The following is an 18,814-nucleotide window of genomic DNA, read 5'->3' on the forward strand; positions in this document are numbered from 1 at the left end:
TAGACGTAGAGTCAGAGGTCCAGGAACATCGCCTACTGTTGTTGTTTATTCCCAGGGTAGCACGTGACTGAGTTGCGAATGCTCCGAAGGCAGAAGTCTGGAAACGCACCTCCCCGACCACACGCACCTGAGCCTGGGGGTCGCCGCCACCCGCTCACCCCGGGCACACGGACGAGGTCTCAGGCCCTAACCTTAGCTGCGCAGAGCACCCAGCCCCCTTGGTCTCCCCCGCCCCCTCTCCCCCACTTCCTGCCCAGCTTTCAACTCGCGATCAGCGGCTCTGCTAGGACTTTGTAAACACACCGCGCCTGCGGGGGCGGAGACTCATTTTATTTGGGCTCCGGAGCGAGTGGTTCTCGCCCCTCCCCGCGGCTGAAGGCTGCGACCCCACCCCTCAACTCCCCGAGACTGAAGCTGGAGGCTGCGGGAGAGTGTCTTCGTCCACAACAGATGCTCCGGGGGGCTCACCTGCCAAGGAGGTAGGCTTGAAGGCTGGAGAAGCCAAGATAATGGGGGTTCAGCACCCCTCGTTGCTGGGCCCTCCAAGCTCAGGCTGGACTCCCGGAGCCGGGGGTGGGAGGCGGGTGGGTTGAGGAGGTCACCGTGCTATTGTCACCTCCTGGTTGTCCCCCAGAGCTCGGCTCACCTTCTTAGTGGAGGGCAGAGAACCACCCCCCCCCCGCCCCCCAGTGCCCTGTCTGTTCACACAGACCCCTTCCACGCTGATCTGGAAGCCCAGTGGGCTGTTGTTCTTCATAATCAGAGATAGAGGTGGGAGGCGAGTAGGAGGGCAGAACCAGTGTGGGCAGGCGGCCTCGGGGTCCTCCTGCCAGCCAGGGCTGAGGGAGGAAGCCAGAGAACAGAACTGGGAGGAAGAACCCTCAGTGCTCATCCTCTAGCGTCTGATGGGTACACAAACCACGGCCTCAGCCTCTTCTGTGTCAGGAGGAATAACTGAAGAGAGCGGTGGCTGTTACTAAGGGAACATTAATGTATTCGTTTCCAAACATTGATTGAGCACCTACGATGTGTCTGGGATTGTATGGGATTCTGAGAGTGCAATGGTGTTACTCACCTACAGTTAGTGTGGGTCATGAACAACAGCGATAAGGCGTCAAGCTGGGTGGCTGGGAGGCTTCAGAGAGAAGAGGACATCAGAGGTGGGTTCTGAGAGGAGAAATGGACAGTCTTTGGGGCACTTATTCATTCCACAGAGTTGTACTGAACTCTGATTGTGGTGTTGAGCGTTGGGATAATGGGGACCCAGGTTTAACCCCCTATCTAGGTGTGAAAAAGAGGTGGTAATAACCAGGATGAATTCAGGGAGAGGGCTGGTCCCCCCAAACCCAGAGCTTCTTAGCTTCGCACAGCTGGGAGGGTTCATCTGGGGGTTATGTGACAATCCACACAATCTTGGGGCATCCATTCCTCAGCCCTGGACTCTAGGACTGTTTCCTTTAACAAATCCTTGCTTTATGCCCCTCACCCCAATTCTCTTTGAGTGAAGAGAACCGGCTCTCCTTCGCATTTCGCTCTTTCAATTCCCAGGCTCCTTTGGGAGATGACTGACAATTTCCGAATCCATTCAACACTTGTCTGCTGTGGCCCTACTCTGTCTGTTAGGCTAGATGTTGAGGACTTAGTGATAAACAAGTCAGAGCATCCACCTTCCTGGCCTTTAGAATCAAAAGCATGTCTGAGACTTCCAGCTGGATCCCAATCTAAGCCCAGTCCTTGAGACCATGACCTCCATGGTCCCAAACACCTTCTCTCTCCTGTTTTCCTTCCCCCAAGGGTTCAGAATACTAGCTCACACTTACATAGCTCTGTCAGGTACTCTTCTAAATGCCTTAGGTGTAACGTCTTATATAATTCTCCAAACAGTCCTATGAGGGTAAGTACTTGGAGGAGACTCAGGCAAAGAGGAAAGAAGTAATATTCCTAAAGAGGACCCCAGAAGGGAATGGCAGGGCTGGGATTTAAACCTAGGACCTTTGACAGGGAAGGCCCTGTTCTTAACCAGTAGGCAAACCTGCCTTCTTGGCTGACCACAGAGTGTGCACTGGAGCCAGGGGTCTAGGAGTGTCCAGAAGGGACTCCATGGCCCTGTACCGTGGGTGATACAGAGGAGATTAATCTGTTAGCTGAGCATGTGTGCTGATACCTTTACAGAGAGCCCCAGCAGGTCTAGAGTAGGGTTGGTAGGGTTGGGGTGACTGCACAGAGCTGGTATCCTGCATCCTGTCCTAATGGCCGTGTGTGTGTGTGTGTGTGTGTGTGTGTGTGTGTATGTGTGTTCCCTCAGCCTTAGTCACCAAGAGGAAAAGACCAGGATTGTTTTTTTTTTTTTTTGGTGTGTGTGTGTGTGTGTGTGTGTGTGTGTGTGTGTGTGTTTTATGGCTTTTTATTATAAACATAAAATTTGAAGATTTCTGCTTTAATGTGTTGACTATTTTCAGATGTCCAAAGTATTGCAATCACTGTTTAAAACACATAATATCAGCTATCGAGTTCTGTGGCAAATCTGTGTGTTTTTTTAAAGTGTTTTATCCATTTTGAGTTTATTCTTTTTTTTTATTGCTTAAAGTATTACAAAGGGTATTACATATGTGTCCATTTTTTCCCCCCGCCCTAGACAGTCCCCTAGCCTCCCCTATCCCCCAGTGTCTTATGTCCATTGGTTATGCTTATATGCATGCATACAAGTCCTTTGGTTGATCTCTTACCCCCCCTACCTCCTGCCCCCCAACCCTCCCCGGCCTTCCCGCTGCAGTTTGACAATCTGTTTGAGGCAGCTCTGCCTCTGTATCTATTATTGTTCAAAAGTTTATAATGAAAGACCAGGGTTTGATGTAAGAAATAACTCAATATGGATGTCATGTGCCAGAATCTGGGAGGTGGGAAACCAAGACACCTCTTTTGTTGGGAATCTTTAAGAATAGCAGAGAGCCCAGCTGGTTTGGCTCAGTGGATAGAGCGTTGGCCTGCGGACTGAAGAGTTCGATTCCGGGTTCGATTCCAGTCAAGGGCACATGCCCAGGTTGCAGGCTTGATCCCCAGTAGGGGGCGTGCAGGAGGCAGCCGATCAATGATTCTCTCTCATCATGGATGTTTCTAGCTCTCTCTCCCTCTCCCTTCCTCTCTGAAATCAATAAAAAATATATTTTTTTAAAAAAAGAAAGAATAGCAGAGACCCTCACATTCTAGATTCCAGAAGGAACACCCTTATTGGTAGCTGACTAAGGAAGCCGGTCAAGGAGTGGAAGCAGTCTTTTTTTTTTCTAATATATTTTATTGATTTTTTACAGAGAGGAAGGGAGAGGGATAGAGAGTTAGAACCATCCATGAGAGAGAAACATCCATCAGCTGCCTCCTGCACACCACCTACTGGGGATATGCCCGCAACCAAGGTACATGCCCCTGACTGGAATTGAACCTGGGACCCTTCAGACCGCAGGCCGACGCTCTAGCCCAGCCGTGGGCAAACTACGGCCCGTTTGAAATGAATAAAACTATTGAAAAAAAAGACCGTACCCTTTTATGTAATGATGTTTACTTTGAATTTATATTAGTTCACACAAACACTCCATCCATGCTTTTGTTCCGGCCCTCCGGTCCAGTTTAAGAACCCATTGTGGCCCTCGAGTCAAAAAGTTTGCCCACCCCTGCTCTAGCCACCGAGCCAAACTGGTCAGGGCATGGAAGCAGTCTTTAGGATGCTCACCTCCTCCCCACAGCTGCTGCATCCCAGAGCTGCCTCGGTGGATCTGACCCCACACTTCTAGGCGGGCTGGGACAGTGGCCCTTATAAAAACCAGGCCACAGGACAGCGGTTCCATGGATTCCAGCCATTTTCCCATTACCTTTCTGAAACTAGGTTTCTCACAAGAGCCCTCTGCACAGATCTGGGGACACCCGGAGGCTGTGTTCTCTGCCTGTAGTCAGTCCACCCCCCCCCACCCGCTACCCCCCCCCCCCCATGTATCTTTGAGAGAGCGGTGTGTGTTGGGGGATGGTAACAGGTAAGGAGAATGGGGACGTTCAGAACTGTCCCGGCGTCCAGGCTGCTCTTCTGCCGCTTATACCCCCCTTCCTCCTCCTCAGAGGCGGCTGCAGGGGAACCTTCGGGTGCCCCAGCCCCCTGCGCCAGGCACACTTCCGACTGGGGAGAGAGAACAGGTTGTACTCTTCAGAAACCACAAGAGGAAGTTTAGGGAGGGCTGGGGTGGGGAAAGTTCTGGGGCCCCTGCCAAGTTTCCCTTTCAGTGCCCAGCGGGTAGATGTGTTTATTTTGGTGTGTTTCTCTTGCCCTCAAAGACATTTAACTTTTAAACCCTCTGAGTTTTAAAGAGCTGTCGAGGCCTGCCTCATTTCCGCAGGAGGGTGTGGCCAGAGACAGGCTGGAAATGGTATCAGAACGTGGTTACCTTTCTGGGGCTTTCGCCTGGGATTCATGCTGCTGGGGAAAGGCTGCCTGACTCCAGAAAGTCTCCTCTTCTCCCTCTGCCCTTTCACCTTCCTCTTCCCCGAAGCACTCCCTGCAGCCCTGCATTCCTCAGGACTGTGGTTACCAGGCCACTGAGGAGCGGGGTGATGGCGCCAGAAGCTGTCCGAAATCTTTTGCTTGCCTAATCTCATTCCCCACATCTTCAGGTTGTAAATACCCCTACTCCCAATTTACAGATGGGAAAACAGGATCAGAAAGGCTAGGAAACTGGCCCGAGGGTCCCCCAGCTAGGAGGGGCAGAGGTCAGACGTGAGCCGTGGTCTCTGATTTCAAAGCCTGGGCTCTCGATGTCTCATTTAACCCCCACACCGAGCATCTGCTTCCCCAACATATCACTCCCTGAACAGCAGGGAGGCTGCAACCTGAAGATGTGTTTGAAAATGATGCTGACAGTGTGGGGAGAGGATGGCTTGGGTACAGAATTGGAAGAAATTCCTTGGGAGTTAGTATATTAAAGAAGAACAACTGAGCGGGGGGGAAAAAAAAAGACACAGTGGGTGAAAGGTTGAAGTCACACTCTGAAGGCCGAGCCCAGTGGGGAGAATATTTAGGAGGGATCGTATAGCTGTGTCCAAACATTGGAAATGTTGCCTGTGGAAGCCCCCAGGTAGGGGGACCAGAGGAGGCAGATTTCTAAAACGCAGAAGAACTCTCTAACAGATAATTGCCTAATTCCCTCCCGAGGAAGTCAGTCCCTCCTGTAAGAGAGTCTAGGGCACATGCTTTGGAGGGGCTTCTGCCGCAGAGGAGACCCTACAAGTCCTTCCACCTCTAAACCTCCCGCGTCATCCCTTCCCTGTCATCCTCCTCTCCTCCGCACTCCCTGGCCCTTGGTGTCTCATCCGTCCGCCAGGTGGGGCTGTTGCCCAGTGTGTCGCTCCAGAGGCAGCTGGGCTGGGTGAAGAGCTCCACCTGGTCCTTCAGCCGCCATCTGGCCGGGCGGGGCCTCTCGGCCACCCCATCCCCAGCTATCTACATACCCAGGCACAGACTTTTGACCCATAAAATACCTCTTAGGTCTCCTCTGGGCTCAGGCTAGACCGGGCAGGCCTCTGCCCCTAGGGTAGGCTCTCTTCCCCAGGTTACGGATTCCCTCCCTCCCACACTTTCTCTTTCCCCTTCCTTGACCTTCGTTTGCCCTTGAACCAGAAAAATCCATATGTGGGTGCAATAGGCAAGGCCAGCAGCCCTCATGGCATGGCAGGGTACCCAGTGTGGCATGGCTTTTCGGACCCTTCAAAGGCATGACGCCCGTGTTATCTCCTTTAAGGGGCCTCAGAAGCCATACCTCTCTGAAACTATTTGTCCTCAGTGGTCTGACCAGTTCTCCTACCCTGGCAGAAATTCCCCCTGGACAGCCACGCCTAAGTGGGGGCGGGGGGGGGGGCGGTGTAGGAAGGAGGGGGAGGAGAGGTGTTGCTTGGTGCCTGTTTGTTGACTCAGATCTGCTTGTTGCTACCCAGACCCTTAGGGAGGCACAGAGCCTGGGGCCCCAGGGACCCAGCAGGCAGAGCCCAGGGTGAGCAGGGGATAGAGTGCATCCGTAAGCCCTGTGGCCACAGGACAACGTGGAGGGCAGGGCCAGAGAAAGAGGCCATAACCAGTAGTTCCAAGCATGAGGTAACTCATGTACTCTCCCCAACAACCTTGTGAGGCAGGACACCCATTTTATAGATGAGCAAATGAAGGCACTGAGGGTTAAGCAGCTCGCTTGCATTTACACAACTGGTCAGTGGCTGAGCTGGAAGTCTGACTCGGCCATTTGACTATAAAGTTTGTGCACATAACCACTAATGTGTGCTTTTGCTCATGAATTGGTCAAGAGAGGCTGTACTTAGAGAAATCACTCTGATTTGAGTCCTAGCTACTTCCCTGAGTTTCTCATCTGTAAAGTGGGCATAATATAGCCCTTACCTCACTGGGTTATTATAAGGTTTAACAATTATAATGATTATTTTTTATTTTTCAACTACAGTTGATATACAATATTATATTAGTTCCAAGTGTATAACATAGAGATTAGACGTTTATATAACTTGCAGATAAGTTAGACTATTACCCTGATAAGTTCAGTATCCATCTGACACCATATGTAGCTATTACAGCATTATTGATTATATTCCCTGTGCTGTATTTTACATCTCTGTGACTGTTTTCATATCTGGCAGTTTGTACATCTTAATTCCTTTCCCTTTTTCACTCACCCCACACCCACTTTCCAATTGGCAACCATCAATTTGTTCTCTGTATCTATAAGCATGTTTCTGTTTTATTTTGTTTTTTTAGATTCTACGTATAAGTGAGTCATATGATATTTGTCTTTCTCTGTTATTTAGCACAATACCCTCTAGATCCATCCATACTGTTGCAAATGGCAAGATTTCATTCCTATTTATGGGTTAGTCATATTCAACAATAGCTAATGTTCATTGCATACTCCCATGACAAGTCTAAGCTTTTTGTGTCCTCAAAACAGGTCTATGAGGAAGGCACTATTTTAAAAAAAAATAAATAAAAAAAAAAATATATATATATATACACACACATACACACACACACACACACACACACACACACACACTAGAGGCCCAGTGCACAAAATTTGTGCACAGATAGGGTCCCTAGTGGCTGCTGGCTGCTGGCCAAGGCCTTCCTTCCTTCCGCACCACCCCCCTGGTGGTCAGTGCACATCATAGCAAGAGATCAAACTCCTGGTTGGTTGAACTCCCCAGGGGACATTTTGCATATTAGGTTTTTATATATATATAGATATTTTGATTGATTTCAGAGAGGAAGGGAGAACGGGAGGAGAGAGAGAGAAACATCAATGATGATAGAGTATCATTGATCAGCTGCCTCCTGCATGCCCCACACTGAGAATGGAGCCCACCACCTGGGCATGTGCCCTGACCGAGAAGTGAACTGGCGACCTCCTGGTTTATGTGTTGATGCTCAACCACTGAGCAACACCGGCTGGGGGAGGCACTGTTATACCTTTATAGACAGGGAAACTGAGGCACAGAATGGTTTCACGGAGTCAGGGGCCAAAGCTTCAGAGCCCACATGCTGCATTCGGCTCATGAGACAACACATACAGCCTGCTGTGTGCTAAGGAGGTCATAAGCCCTTAGAAGTGATGGCCTCAGTCATCATCGTATCATCGTCCTCGGCCCCTCCTAGACTGAGCTCCTTGGGGTGGACAGGGGGCTACCCCCAAACCAAGAGACTGCTCTGTGTTCTTTCCTCGCCATCCCACCCATGACTTCATTTCACCCTTTTTCCTAAAATAAAAATCAGCCCACAAGTTCTGGCCTGTGGTCAGATAATTGGACAGAATGCTTGAAGTTGGGACCGTCCCAGAAACTCCCAGTTCTGGCCCCAGCGTTGTCTGCTCCAGCTTACCCTCCCTCCGGTTCTCCCTTCTCTTCCCTCCAGGCCGGTCCTTCTGCCCCCTCCCTGGGGCCCCCCGAGTTCTGGGAAAGGAAGCCGAAGCAGGGCCTCAGACAGATGCAGCTCCAGCGTGGGCCCCAGCTGGAGGTGTTGGAGGCAGAGGGAGGAGGAGAGGACTGGCCAGGGGCGGAGAGGGAGGAGGGGACACAGAGGGCCCCGGGCTGCCTGTCCCCATGGGAGCGTCTGTCCCTCCTTCATAGACCCTCTCCTAAGCTCCCGCTTACTCAGCTCACACTGCTGGGTGCTCTGGTGAGAATCCGCTCTGAGTAAGACCTGGGGCCGGGGGGGGGGGGGGGGCGCGTTTAATTCCTCTCTGGCAAGTGGACATTGCAAGCCGTCCTTGGATTATGGAGGAGAGGAGGGCTGTCCCTCCCAACATGAGGCCCCTGAGAGTCAAGGCTGTTTTTTCCTTTCCTCCCAGGCCCGTCCCCTTTCCCTGAGCTGTATCTGTTACAGAACCACAAGCTTGGAGACTGTTCAGATGCGGAATCTATTCTCATCACAGTGGGAGAGGATCTCGGGGTTACAGACTCTCGGATGGCCTGGGTGGCCGAGCACGGCTCCCTGGTCCTGTCTTTATTCCTTCCAGTCAGCTGGTGCCTGCTGGTCCTTGGGGCAGCCTCCATCTGGTCTTGGAATGGTCTTAACTTCCACCTCGAAGGCCGGGCTGTTTTACTTTCAGGTCTCTTGGTCTCCAAGGAAACTGAGTCTTTCCCTGCTTGGGCCCAGCCTCTTGAGTTCTAACTCCAACCTCCCTGTTCAGCTGCTAGGCGTGAGCCTGGTGCCTCCTGGGTGGTCCTCAGAAAGCCTTGCTTCTCCCGGCTCCTTCCAGGCCTTCCCTCTGACACAGTTTCTGGGAGTCCTTTTTGGTATGCTTTGTAGGAATCGATGATGTGGATTTCTCTAATCCTCATTTCTTCCTGGCCCATGGCAGGGAAGATGGTGGGGATAATAATAGCGTATCTTCGCACAATACTTCCCCATGCCAGGGCCTGTCGTGAGTGCCTATATGTACTATACGCCATTTGTAAAGAAGTAAGTTTATAATAAATAGGACATTTATTAACTCATTCCTCACTTATTCCTCATAAGAATCCCATGTGGTTTCCTTAGTTTACAGATGAAGAACTGAGGCCCAAAGGTTAAGGAACTTAACAGCTAGCCAGCCTGGAGAGCCTGGTGGCTGAAGGAACTCTGACCTGCCTTTCCATGCACATGGTGTCTGCGTGTGTCTGTGCACGCGTGTGTGTGTGTCCACCCACCAGGGGGAGTGTGAGACGACAAGTTTTAAGACCACGTCAGGATAGGTAGAGCAGGCTGGCAGGCCTCTGTGTGTGATGGTGGGTCTGTGTATGACCTGCATGTCTGTGTGGAGGTGAGATGTTGTGGATCAAGTCCCGCAGGCAAGCCCAGAGCCTCGCCCGTCCCTCTGTGCTCCTGGCCAGAGCTTCAGGGTTGTCCACTAAGCGAAGCAAGATGGAAGGGAAGGAGCAAGGATGGCCCTGCCCCTGCCGGCAGGTCAGGTGTCCCACAGGACCCAGGAAACAGGAGTGGGTGGTGGCGATGTGAGTTCTGCTAGGTGGGGCTGGGGCCCTAACCCATCTGAGGAGCCCTGGATGAATCAGCCCGACCACAGCCGCCCCAACTGCAGTGACGGTGACAACAAGCTCTTCGTCCAGCCCCCCCAACACTCATTTTCCTTTCCTTTCGCTCCCCAGACTCAGGCTTTGGCAGGGTGTGGCACCCGGGCAGTGGCTAAGGGGAAACACCTCTGGAGTTGGTGGTTAAGCTGGGTCCTGATGCTAGAACTGCAACCTTGATCTTCAAGATACTCCACCCAGAAATGGGCAGTAGCCCTGGCCCGGGGTGGGTGTCACATACTCTGTCCAGAAGACAGGATTGCATATGTCCAGGGCTCCTGGGCCCACCCACCTGACATTTCCCTCCAACGATACCTGTAGGTCTCGGGATTGTCCAGTCTTGTACGGTAGAGCACATTTTATAGTGTAGGGTTCAAAGTCAGTGTGAAAACAAAACACATGAAAGTTACCATTAAAGTCTCTTTAAGCTGCTCATAAAACGCAGTGCACCTACTGTGTGCATTCTCTCCTGTCCCTCAGCATCTCTAGCATAGCCAGATCTCATTGGAACAGATGGCTGAGTCTTTAGTGGAACTAAATTATGTTGAGCTTGGGGTAAGGGACCACAGTGTATAAGCAATACGTAGGTTTCTGTGGTTGGCTGCTGTCTTCTCCGGTAGATACCCTTGAATTCGTGGTAGTTAGTGTGCACATTTAGGAATTCAGTAAGTGCTTGCCTCTGGGCTCCCTGAGCCACAAGAAAGGGTGGAGTGACAGAACTGTGGGAATCTGGGGGAAGGAGCAGTTGCTTTTGGATGGGTTAACCAGGAATTTCTTTCTCAGAGGTACCCTGTGAGAAAACAGGAGGCGTGGGCTTGATGAGAAATTCAGTTTTACATGGTGGTTGCTTTTGTATGTTTTTACTTTTCTGAATATGTGAGTTTTTTACTGAAAAGCCATACTGTAGAATTCATTATTTTCTATTCTTATTTCTATGGCAATCATTAGGCCAACTTATTCTTTATTATGACTGATTCTTTCTAAAATAACTAGCAGCTTTTTCTAAAATCATTATTGTTTCTGTAACAATAATTGTTCTTAATGTGACCACTTCTTGTTTCTTTAATGCTTTAACAACTCCAGCAGCACACTGGCGCAGGAGTGTAAGACATGAGTCAAGGTAAAAATGTTGAGGGTGGGTGCGTGTCAGAGCCCCTGAGTCTGCCTAAACCAGTGTGTTCAATCTAAGGCAGTAGTCATCAAACTTAATGGTCTCAGAAACATTTTACATCCTCAAAAATGTTATTATTGAGGATCCCAGAGAGCTTTTGCTTTGCAGGTTGTAGCTGTTGACATTTAATTTCTATTAAAATTTTTTAAATGAGAAGTTTAAAAAATATTTGTTCATTCCTTTCAAGTAACAAGAAGAAACTCATTTCCTGTTAACATAGCATCGTGTTTTTTTCAGATGATCATATTCTTTATAAAGTTATGACTATATGTCCCAAAGTGAAAGAAATGAATGAGAAGTGTAGCCTTGTTTTACATTTTTGCAAATCTCTTTAATGTGTGGCTTAATTGGAGACAGCTGGATTATCAGTTCTGCTTCTCCTCCAGTCTGTCCTCGTGTGTTGTTTGAGTCGATGTATATGAAGACAGATATGCAGTTGGAAAGAAAGAACCTTGCCAACTGCTCTAGAGGATAGCTGGCCTAGAGGGACATTTAGCTGGAAAGAAATTTTTGGACGATGGTGAAGAAGCTGAATCCACAGTATTGGATTGTGGAGCTTGGACTTTATTATTTTATTTTATTTTTTAAAAATATATTTTATTGATTTTTTACAGAGAGGAAAGGAGAGGGATAGAGAGTTAGAAACATCAATGAGAGAGCAACATCGATCAGCTGCCTCCTGCACACCCCCCACTGGGGATGTGCCTGCCACCAAGGTACATGCCCCTGACTGGAATCAAACCTGGGACCCTTCAGTCCGCAGGCCGACGCTCTAGCCATTGAGCCAAACAGGCTAGGGCTGGGCTTTATTTAGTAGGTAATGGGGAGCCATTGAAGGCTTTTGAGAAAGGAAGTGACATGAGAACTGTTTTAAGATGATTTCTAGAGCATCAGGAGAAAAATAGAATTGGTAAGAGCGTCTATACCAGGGGTTCCCAATCTTTTTTTGGCCATGCCCCACCTAGGCATCTCTAAAATGCCCCCCAAGGACATATAATTCTTTTTTTTAAAATATATTTTATTGATTTTTTACAGAGAGGAAGGGAGAGGGATAGAGAGTTAGAAACATCAATGAGCGAGAAACACTGATCAGCTGCCTCCTGCACACCTCCCACTAGGGATGTGCCCGCAACCAAGGTACATGCCCTTGACTAGAATCGAACCTGGGACCCTTGAATCCGCAGGTTGACGCTCTATCCACTGAGCCAAACCGGTCAGGGCGACATATAATTCTTTTTTTTTTTTACATATAATTCTTATTATTCGAAAAGTGAACTCCTATTCATGTGGAGAGAGCCTAAAAGGCCATTAACTTGGTCTAAACAAGCTTCCAAAGAACATGGCATCCACGAAAGAGAAAAATAAAAGAACCAAAGGACAATTAAAGTACTGAGGAAGAAATCACTAAGTAATTGTTTAAAAAATAATAATATGAAGTGATATGAAAAAATAGCAAATAAAGTTTCAAAACATAAGAGAACTGAAATGCATTAATACGTCCCAGTATATATTTATATATTGTACATGAGGCCACTAGAACCATAAGAAATGCAAAAAATTCACTGTTAACTCATTCTTAAATTGCCTCCCTTAAAAATCAAGCCGCCCCCCTGTGGGGCGTGTGCCCCCCGTTGGGAACCACTGTCTACACAACTATAAAAAGGACCGAAACTAGGGTGATACCAGTAGAAATGGAAATGAGGGGTGATTTGGCAAAATATTTTGAAGGTAGAAAGCAACAGAACTTAGCAGTTATTTGGGAGGAAGGTATGAAGAAGCATCCGCTCTGTGAAGTCGCTCTCCCCTCCCTCTGTTAGGCACCACGCATTCTTCATAGATGAAGTATGTGGCCACATGTTGTAGTTGGCTGCTTGCATGTCTTCTGTCCTACTGGGCGACAGTGGGTGCTCGGTGAATGAATGAATGACGGTAATCAAGAATTACGACCCCAGGATATTTCAGCCTGCGTAACTGGTAGAATATTGGCGCCATTAACAGGAATTCAAAGACCAGGAGGGAAAGATATCCGTTATCATTAAGTATCATTAAATAAAGGATAGGAGGAGATGTCAAACTGTGAATGAGGAGAAAATAGTGGGTGGACCTTGAAATATACTGTTCTCTTGGCAAGGGATTACATTTTTCTAGATGCTAAAGATTTGGGCAGAAATATGAAAAACATCTAGGAGGGATCAGAGATTATCTGCTCTTTATTCCCAAGTAACTCAAGTTCAATTAGGGCTGTTTTTCCAAACTAGAAATGTTATTTTATTTTAACCCATTTTATACACACACGCGCGTGCACGTGTGTGTACATATATACCAGAGGCCCGATGCATGAAATTCATGCACGGATGGGATCCCTAGGCCTGGCTGGTGATCAGGGTCGACCAGGGCCCAAAGGCCCTGGCAGGGTCGGGAGAGGAGGCGATGGTTGCAGGGCCGGGTGTGGAAGGAACAGATGCCAAATGCCAATGCCGCCCTCGGTACCCCACCACCATGCAGTTCCCCGCCTCCCCCTCTCCCCTTTCCTCATCGCCACTACGGCCACCACTGGGGCCTGCTGGCTGGGGGGAGGGACAGGGCCTGCTGGCCAGGGGAGGGACCACAGGAGGTTTGCCGGCTGGGGGGAGAGGCTGCAGGAGGTTGACCACTGGCCCTGAGGAAGGAGCCAGCCCTCGGCCCCCCTGGGAAAGGGGCCACGTTCTCTGCCACCCACCCCCGGTTCCCCATCCCAGCCCAGGGCCAGAAGGCCCTGGCGGGGTTGGGAGAAGAGGTGACAGTCGCTGGGCCAGGCACAGAATCAGGGCCTGCCGGCTGGGGGGTAGGGGGTAAGGAGGTGGCAGGGACTGTAGGAGGTTGGGCAGCCAGGGTAGGTTGGCTGTGGGAGCACACTGATCACTAGGGGGCAGCTTCTGCATTGAGCGTCTGTCCCCTGGTGGTCAGTGTGCATGATAGTGACCGGTTGTTCCGGTTGTAACAGTCATTTAGGCTTTTATATATATAGGTGTGTGTGTGTGTGTGTGTGTGTGTATCCTATATATTGAAGAGCTAATATGCTAATTAGACCAAACGGCGGAACAACCATCCGGACAACCTTCCAGACGAAGCCAGGGCTGTGAGGGCCGGCCAAGGCTGCCAAGGCTGCAAGGGGCTGTGAGGGCTGGCGGAGGCTGTGAGGGCTAGCGGAGGCTGTGAGGGCTGGCGGAGGCTGTGAGGACTGCAAGGGGCTGTGAGGGCCTGTGAGGGCTGGCGGAGGCTGTGAGGACTGCAAGGGGCTGTGAGGGCTGGCGGAGGCTGTGAGGGCTGGCGGAGGCTGTGAGGGCCTGTGAGGGCTGGCCCGGGGCTGCGAGGGCCGAGCCTCTTGCATGAATATCGTGCGTCGGGCCGCTAGTATAGATATAAAGCAAGTTTCACTAAACAGAGCTTACCCTTAGTCCAGATGATGTACTCTGATCTTTTCTTTTTTATCGTGTTGTTTCTTTTTTTAAAAATGGTGGTCGTGATGAGCTTCATGACCCAGTAGAGTGTTCTGACTTGCAGTTTGGAAAACACTGAATTGGAGAGGTTTCAGTCGTCTCTAGCAACAGAATGGATTGTTCAGGGAATTTATTGGGAGAAGGTTGGGAGCTCATAGGCTCACCAGGAAGGCTACGAAACCAGGTTTGGAAATGGGCGGAAACTAACGAAGTGCCGAGGGCTGGGCAGAGGGACTACAGGAGATGAGGAGGTGACAGTAGCTGACTGGCTGCCCGCATCTGGCCAGGCGTGATAGGAATGGAGGGACCGGCCTCTCCAGTTTTTATAATGCAGGTCAGGCAGGCAGGCTGGCTCCTGGATTTGCACCAGAGGAGAGGGAATCCCTGAAAGGAAGTAGCAGTGTCATTGGAAAGGGAATTGGTGCTCAGCATTGAAAAAAGAATAGTCTTCAAAAGGTAGGAGCCATAACGTAGGCACACAAAAGGCTACCTACCAGTGAATGGTGTCCTTAACCAGAGTGGGGCTCAGTGGCCCTGCTAGTGGCTTTGTCGTGTGGTGAATTCTCCGTTCAGAAATCAGGTTGCCTGTCGGTATCAAAATCAAATGCCTCTAAAACATCCCGACCCCCTGCCTTGGTAATTCTACTTTCCAGGCTCAATCCTATTTTAAATAATTCTGAATATAGAAAAGACTTCGTCCAATGATTTTCATCCAAGTGTTATGTACAGTGACAAAAACTTGGAACAACTGAAATGCCTCACGGTAGAGCATGGTCAGGCAAAGTATAGTACAGTTGACCCTTGAACAACACAGGGGTTCCTAGCACTGACCCCTCACACAGTCAGAAACCCATGTACAACTTTTGACTCCCCCAAAACGTAAACTACTAATAGCCTACTGTTGACCAGAAGCCTTACCAATGACGAACAGTCAGTTGACACACATTTTTATGTTACAAGCATTATGTACTATATCCTTACAACAAGGTAAGCTAGAGAAAAGAAAATGTTATTAAGAAAAGCGTAAGGAAGAGAAAATACATGTACAGTATTTATTGAAAAATATCTGCGTATAAATATAAATGGACCCATGTTGTTCAAGGATTAACTCTGTATCAAATGAAATATTAGATAGCTATTAAAAATGTCAGCTGCAAAAAATGTGATGTCTCAAAAATTATTTCTATGGTAACATTAAGGCAAAAATTAGAATACAAAATTATACGTACAATGTATTTACAACTATATATTCACACACACACACACAAATAGAGAAAAGACTGGAAGAAAACATACCAAAAATATTAGCAGTGGTTGTTTTAGGGGGCAGTGAAACTATGGGTGAATTTTTTTCTACCTTTTTCCCCTTTTTCTAAATGTTCGGTTCTGCAAAAACATGAAAAATGCAAAACCAGTCATGAGTTGTATTTCCATAAGTGAATAGGAAATCATCTTATCATTTCCATAGCATCTCACTGGAGACAGTAAGTGCTAAGTACACTGTGTGACCACCTAGAAGAGAACTGGTGTGGCCTGGGAGGTGGCAGCTGTCTGTGCCCCAAGTTCCCAATAAGCCAGGATTATGTGCCGGCCCTTTAAGTCCTGTGGCACCAATAAAACTGAAATGCAGGCAACTCTTGGGGTGACCAGCTCAGGTTATCATGGCGGTTGAGGGTGGGTCTTGACATTAGATGACTCACTTTGAAGATCTCGTTACCCGTGGGTGGGCACAGGGTGGGTCTGAAGTGTGGGCACGCGTTTCTCTGAGGGGCCTGCTTTCTTCGTGTCCCTTTCAGCAGCGGGTAACTAAGGTGGTGAGAGCAGGGAGCAGGATTGTATCCAGTATCTGCCTTCCCCAGCCCAGCAACAGAGAAGGAGGTGGAGTCTGGATTGAGCCCCAAGATAAGGAATATGCAGCAGCTGACAGGGGAGATCAAAATAAACAGCTGTGCCCCCAGGAGAATGAACTCCACATTCCATTCTCTGATCCCACCCCCAGCGCCTTCCCCTGCCCCACCCCCATCCGTGCACACTCAGCATCCCCATGAGCTAGAAGGGCCTCCGCTGGGCCTTGGCTTAGCTCCCTGAGAACCTTCCCACACCCACACCCTCGCTCAGCCAGAGGCTCTGGGGCCGCTCTCCAGCTGTCTGGAAGGGAGTGAGTCTTCAGGACAGGTGGCCGGAGGCGGATGGAGAGGCCTCATCCAGGGCTGGGCTCCACCTGGCAGACTGGGCCACCCTCACACTCACACGTGGGCTACTCCAGGGAGGCCCAGGAGCAGGAGACGCCTGGGCTGTGGTGGCAGGTCTGGGGAAGCTGAGGCAGGACCTAGGGCAGCGTGGGGTGGACGGGGAGGGGAGTGTGCCATGGTCCTGATGGCCGGGTCTGCAAACACCTGGTCGGGCCTCACTGCGGGTGGGGCCCTGGCCTCTGGGAACTTGCCCTCCAGCTGGGGAGACAGACAGCAGGTACAAGATGTGTAACTCCCGAGGTGGCTTCTGGCCGCTAAGGAAGTCATTCCTCATCGTAGTGCCTAGGGGTACCCCCAGCTCTAAGGAACCCCTGCAAGGCTCCATGTCTCCTGAGGGTTCAGGTCACTGCTCCACACACCCTAGACTCCCTTCTAGACGTGCTAACCTGGGACTGAAAAGAAGATAGAAGGAGCAGATATTGTCTACCTCCTGGGACTGGGCCAAGCTCTTGGGCCACCCCTTCTTCTGTGTCACCCCCATTCTAGTTCCAACCTGAACAGTTGGACTCAGCTAGACCTGGGCATTGAGGTGCTTTGGTGCAGCACTGGCTCCCACCGCGTGCTACCACTACGTCCCAAAGCTCTAGGGACTCTGGACATAACCTCGTCCATGGCCTGTGTCCAGGGCACACAGAGGATCAAATCCAGGGGGAGGTGCGTGGGTGTTTGCTCTGATGTACGACGCAGTAGGATGGTTGAGAGAGGAAGGTAGTGGTGGGCTCCCGAGTCTGCCCACCGGCCTGGCTGTCTGTGGGGAGAGCAGCCCCACACATCCCCATTGTCCAGTGAAGGGTGTGTATGGAGGGGCCTCACTACCCTCTCAGTCCCTGACTGCTGGCAACCTGGCATTACTGTACTTAAATGACTCCCTTGAGGTCCCCATGGTCCTCTGATGTCCCACATCTCCAGCAGCCTGCTGGGCATCTTCTCTCTGACCCCCCCCCCCTTCCCCCCCCCCCCCGCCCCTGCCCAGCAGAGCAGACCCAGCAAATGCATGCTAATAATGGCCAGGACCGACTCATAATGTGCAGAGCCCTTTGTCCAAAAGTTATTAAGAATTTCAGGGTGGTGACAACAGAGTGGGGCCCTTCTGGGCACGGGTTTTGTGTGACTACACAGGCCGCGTGCCCGGGAGGCCGGCCCTGATGATAGCTGACATTTATCGGACACTTGCCGGACACTGCACTAGGTGCTCATCATGCATGATCTCATTCCTTCCTCTCAGTAGCCCTATTATCCCTATTGTGTGGATGAGGAAATTGAAGGATTAGACAAACCGCATAACTTCCTGAGGTCACAGCTCTCAAGAGCTAGAGTGGGGGATGGAACCCAGCCTGTCTGTCTGCAGAGCCTGGGCTCTTAACACCACCCCCGGCAGCTCCAGCCTGCAGGAGAGAGGTTGCTGGGCAAGGCAGCTGCTTCCCGTCCCCATCTGCGGCCCTATCAGGGGCAGGAAGGAAGATGAGGAAAGAAGCAGCAGCTGACAGTGCAGCAACAATGGTGGCGGTGGTGAGGGTGGCCACCCCCAGCAGAAGTGCCGGGTGGGGACAGTGTGAGATGGCACAGGGATTGTGTGAGCTGGAGGCAGCTGATAGAGACCACAGCAGTGCCCTCCACCCTCTTGCCCCATGCGGGCATCGCTGAGCCCTCTCCTCTCCCTCATATCACCTCCAGCTCGGCTTCTCTCTTCCCCTTCTCCCCAGCTCTCCCTGCCACCCCCTTTCCAGCACCCTCCCCTGGGAGCTCACTCAGGGCTCTCCCCCAGCTGTGTCCTCAGTATTCCCACACATCTCCGCAGTGATAACAGCCACGGTTTAGTGAGCACCTACTGTGTGCCAGGCACGCTGCTGGGGACTTCACAAGTGTATAATCTTGAATTTTCTCCACAGACCTGTAAACAATTATTATCCTCATTTTATAAAGGAAGAAACTGAGGCTTGGAGAGGCTAAGAGAGTTCACACACAGCTACTAAGTGTGAAGACACTAGGGCTCTGGCCCGAAGCCCATGCATTTTCTGCCCCTCCTCACTGCCTTCCCCGTAGGGTGGGGTCGGCCTGACAAGGTGCGGTAGTTCCCTGAGCCTGGGAGAACCTTTCGCACAGGGGAGATAAATCGTTGGAGAAATGGTCAATTTGAGGGAAGAATCAATTGTGTGCTGTGAGGGAGGGAGACGTTCACCTCCTGCCTCAGTTCTGCAGTAGCTGGGGTGGGTTTTGGGAGGCATCTTACCCACCTGGCAGGCCCTCCTGACACTGGGAAAGCCGACCTGATGGAGTTAGCTGACAGGGAGGGGGCTGACGGACGGGGGAGGACC

The 18,814-nt window shown here is 50.5% G+C and overlaps 1 protein-coding gene and 1 long non-coding RNA gene across 4 annotated transcripts in view; both read left to right on the top strand.

Moving 5' to 3' along the window:
• Positions 1 to 321: 321 nt before the first annotated feature.
• The window catches only part of CCND3 (cyclin D3), a 91,896-nt gene continuing 73,403 nt past the window's right edge, over positions 322 to 18,814 (top strand). Inside the window, exon 1 of one of the 3 annotated variants that reach the window (XM_059701709.1) lies at positions 322 to 479. The gene's annotated coding sequence lies outside the window, so the exon portion shown is untranslated. The remainder of the gene's footprint in view (positions 480 to 18,814) is intronic. The other 2 variants (XM_059701708.1, XM_059701710.1) reach the window with 2 other exon arrangements.
• Positions 2,842 to 11,726, top strand: LOC132237326 (uncharacterized). The gene is made up of 3 exons (XR_009453508.1): positions 2,842 to 6,905; positions 8,379 to 11,318; positions 11,561 to 11,726. It is a non-coding gene; the product is annotated as an uncharacterized LOC132237326 (long non-coding RNA).

The sequence above is a fragment of the Myotis daubentonii genome, chromosome 6, assembly GCF_963259705.1.
Source record: "Myotis daubentonii chromosome 6, mMyoDau2.1, whole genome shotgun sequence".
Lineage (NCBI taxonomy): Eukaryota > Metazoa > Chordata > Mammalia > Chiroptera > Vespertilionidae > Myotis > Myotis daubentonii.